The following is a 4,738-nucleotide window of genomic DNA, read 5'->3' as shown; positions in this document are numbered from 1 at the left end:
AAAAGGCTTGATGCATCACACCAACATGCACTGGTGCATGTTCATTTCTCCTGGTTGGACCAGGCGGGGAAAACCAAATCAAATGGAATTGCAGAAAGTGAATAGCACACCAATGTGCATTGGTGCAGGGTGATTTCTCCTGCTTGGACTAGGCGGGGAAAACCAAATCAATCAAAACTACAGGAAATAACTAGCACACCAACGTTCACTGGTGCAGAGTGATTTCTCCTTCTTGGACCAGGCAGGGAAAACCAAATCAATCAAAACTGCAGCAAATGAATAGCACACCAACGTGCACTAGTGCAGGGTGATTTCTCTTGCTTGGACCAGGCGGGGAGAACTAATCCAAAATCAGATGCAGGAAAATAAATTCTAACTATTTCACACTGCGGATCCGCTTTCATTCAAATAGGAATTCATGTGTTGTACATTAAATCACACTTAGCTGTATAAACATAAATTACAAGAATAGAAAATAGGGTAAACGTGCTCGGTTGGCTAGGCCCTAGCCAACCAGTGAATTTCCCTTTTTAAATAGAAACGTTGCTCAGCACTTTGTCAATTCATCAACTTTCAAACAAAAATATGATTCATGAAAACACAAGGCAGAGCTTCCTTCTTATTAATTCATAGAGGCAAATACATGCGTGATTACATAGTCTAGTCTAGATTTGGGCACTAACAAAAATACAAGCCTGTAACCACCTTCCTTGTTATATCTTTGTTCTATACAAATTTATCAGAACTATCTCGTCCTATTTACATTCCTCGTTATATAGATCCTTGGGCCAAAAGGATCATTTAACCAATTACATAACTGATATGCAGAATTTAGCTTTTGGCCTTCAAAATTAGGCAATTTAAGAAAACTGGCCATAGCCAATGTCCAGTTGTTCATTCTTCATAAATCCAATCTCAGCTACCTTTGGATTGCCTTGTTGTCATAGCTGGAGCTCAGCTACCTTCATATCTAACCTACTGTCATGGTTGAAGCGGCACAAAACAAGGCGGTGATCAAGGAGGTTCGGATCTGCTGCAAAGATGAAGTGCTTCATTTCGAATCAATTCTTCGCTGCAATCACTTCGATCCACCCCCTCGGTGAAGAACCGTAGTACGCCCCGATGGTGCTAGCACTGGTGCGAGATCCGATCCTGCACTAGGATCAATAGTCACAATAAGCACTTGACTATCAAACAACTTTGGAGATATCGATAAGTTACAAGAGTTATTATAAGCAAGAAATCACATAACAAATAATTAATTAATGCTAAGTTAAGTTAAAAATATGAAATATAAAGTTCATGCGAAATATGTCATCGTTCTTGGACTAGTGCAAGATGAGGGTGTATAAGAGAGGTAAAACAACGGTAAATGGTCATGATTTAGGAAGGGAAAAATGGTCAAAAGGAAGCAAATTAGGGGGCTAACATGGGTGACAAGGGAGGTCATGGAGAGAGAGTGAGGAAGAGAGGAGAGCAGGAGGAATAGATAGAAGGATATGGATAAAGAGGGAGATAAGGGGGAGAGAAAGATAGACAGAGAACAAGAAGAGAGGGAGAGAAAGTATGTGTATGTTTCGGGGGTCATATAGAGAGAGAGAATAACAAATAGACACAAATACAGATATAGATATTATATAGTATTAAATAACCAACCTAGATCCATATTATCCCTATAACTCTCAAGTGCCGAGATGGATCCAATCTCTCAAGGTGAGGGATCCAATCTCTCAAGGTGAAAACATTTCCTCAAGTTTTTCACTAGAAAAAAAGTTTGCACCTCGAGAGATTGGACCCCTCTCAATGCTCGATAGATCCAGGTTTAAGATGGATGTAGGTCAGTTAATATGAAATTAAGGTATTTTTTATTTGATATTATAGTCTTAAAAATTCCCTTTAAATTAATTTCAAATTAGAACTAGACCCAATTAGATTCAATGAATAGACCTTTAAAAAATACATAAAATAATATTTTTTTTTCTCGGTAAAAACTAATTCTATTAAGAGGAAGTCTGGTACAATATGAAGGTACATCCAAGAGAAGTAGGAAAATGGGCAACTGGAAAGGATAAACTATCCACCTCGGCCCCCAAGAGAAACCAAGAATAGAGCAGTGCTGAACAAGAAGTAACAAGAAGAACAGAGAAGCAGAAGCAGAACAAAGGATTCTACCCAATGTGGGTAGAATCAACTATTCAACATTTTTTCCCTTTCTTTTTTCCAACTTTTACCCAATCATGCTAACTCTGCTGAGATGGTAAGATTTGCAAACAGAATTGGGCAGACGGAGAGGTCTCCTTGTCTGAATCCGAGGGAGAGGACTCATGAGTTCTTTTCTGTGAGTTTGGAGGGACAAAAGAATCCTCAGGACCAGTCGAGGGCGGATCCTGTGCCAGCGATGCTTCCAATCCTTCCGGATCCCCTTCCTCTTCATCTGAGCTAGAGTCAAAATCATCCATGGGAGGAGGATCATGAGGCTTCTAGATTTTGGATTTCGGCTTAGGATTGGCTTTCTTCTTTTGGGTAGACATTGAGGGACAAGAGCTCTGAAGGTGCCCTGTGTGATGACAGTTTCGAAAGTGAAAGGCTATGTTCTCATAATCCAGGGTCTGAGTCCAGTGGAAATCTCCAATTTTGAGATTGATCTGATCATGTAGACCTTTACTCATGTCTATTTCTGCATAGATTCTGGCGATGGTGTATAAGCCTTTTTCCCCTCTAGAGGTGTCTGTGGCTAGAAAACAGCCTAGAGAATCACTTATTCCTTGGAATAAAACAAAGTTCCAAAGATGTGCTGGGAGATTAGGAAGTCTGACCCAGATGGGGAGCTTGGTGATGATTGTTGTAGAGGGATCGAAATTCGGGAACCAAGGAGTGAGAAATAAACCTACTGAGCCCCAAAACCATGGGCCTTCAGTTAATGCTTTTTGGTAGTCTTCATTATGAGCAAAGACTACAATGAAGAAACCCTTTGAGCAGAGGAGAACCTTGCAGTTGTTGTTCCAGTTAGATTGAATCCATTGGTGGAGATCTGCTGTGCGTGGCCATAGCCCATTGAACCTACAAATAATGGCATGCTCTGCATAATTTTGGATTTGCTCATCCAGCATAGGATGCATTATTTCAATGGAGGGGGTTTCCTCCAGTTTTTCCACCAAAAAAGATTTGGGGGCCTGAGCTGGTGGATCTGTTTTCTTGGGCCTCTGAGCATGGACTGCATCTTTGTATGAAAAGTCGTAGTTGAAGAAGACTTTCCAACATCTCCCCCTCTCAAACGAAGGGTAAAAATGATGGAGGCATTTCTCTTAATGTTGTAAAAAGAAAGGGGATAAAGATCCTCAAGTTGTTTACCTTCATGGAGGAGTCGTTGCGATGTAAAGGGAATCCCCAGCCTATATTGCAGGAATTGCTTGAGGTCCTGTACTAGATCCAAGGAGCATACCCATTGTAGCAGAGTTTTTCCAGAAAGGAGCATTATCTGGATCTGGAATGAGTCGGAGTGATCAGACTTCTGCTTTCCTCTGCAGATCTGAGACGAGAGGAAGCTGGAGCCTTGGAGGGTGACCCTTTCCTGAACAGGCCACAGGGGCTTGTGAAAAAATGAGGTGAGAGTCCAATGAATATTCAGTTTGTCATTTCTTACCACCCATAAGAGATCCTAGCTGCTCCTTCCAGGCAGATCCAGGAAGCTGAGAGAGTTCTGAATATGAGATATAGAGTATTGACTGTTCTGGGTAGGCATAGCACAGCTTTTGTTAACCCTGGTTGGATTTTCTTCTTCTTCTGAGCAGATCCGGTGCGAAATGTTGGATGATCTTCGGCATCTGCATCCGACGATCACCAAATCCTCGGCCTTTCCTGTGGCACTCGATTTCCCCTGTTGTTGAATCTTTACAGGGTAAGCAATACCGGGACCATTCCTATGGCCTTTCCTGTTGCGGTGCCATTGGAGGGAGCGGGGGTTCGGCTTCAGACGCCCCATTCCCAGAACCCTAGCGCCAAAAACCCTTATTGAAGCACTTCATCCCGCCATCCAGTTCAGTCGGTGTCCTTCTTCTACATAAAATAATATTTTTTATTAAATTTTTTTTTTTTTTTTAAATTACAAATTATTAGAGATACATAGTGCAAAGTTGGCTCACCTATACACCATATGAGGATGAAGAAGTGTTTAAGGAAGGATAACCTTTCAACCAATATTTAACAACCTTTCAATCCCCTATCACTTGTAAGTTTAGATTGCTTGACACAATTAAGATGACTAACATAAAATAATGATTCGTATTATTGTAACACTTGTTAGGTAGTTGTATTTTTGTTCTTAGACTAAATTAGTCATTCATGTTAGTCATTTTTACTTGTATTACTTATTAGCTAGTCACATATTTTAACCCGCGACTAAATTAGGGATTTACGTTAGTCATTTTTAGTTCAGTCACTTAAGATTGCTCACTTTTGGTAGTATTTCACTTGGAAAAGATGTGGTCACTAACGTTTTTAGTCACCTAGACACTAATTTCTCATTTTATACTAGTGAAAATATCTATCTATAAGAAACAATGGTTTACCATTAAACCCATAAATTTGAATAATCATATTACTTTCTCTTTCTTCATGTACCACTTTGCCCCAAAGGAAAACTTGAGCTTGGGAAAATATTCAATGGGGCTCTTGTCCAATTATCATGTAAATGGTCTACTTTATAAATACGTCTTGAAATAGAAAAAAAATTAAAGCA

This window comes from Pinus tabuliformis, chromosome 3_1 (assembly GCF_031772625.1).
Source record: "Pinus tabuliformis cultivar Carrire ecotype Pingquan chromosome 3_1, CPIR1, whole genome shotgun sequence".
Taxonomy (NCBI): domain Eukaryota; kingdom Viridiplantae; phylum Streptophyta; class Pinopsida; order Pinales; family Pinaceae; genus Pinus; species Pinus tabuliformis.
The sequence above is the reverse complement of the archived record's forward strand: the minus strand, read 5'-3'. Positions refer to the sequence as shown.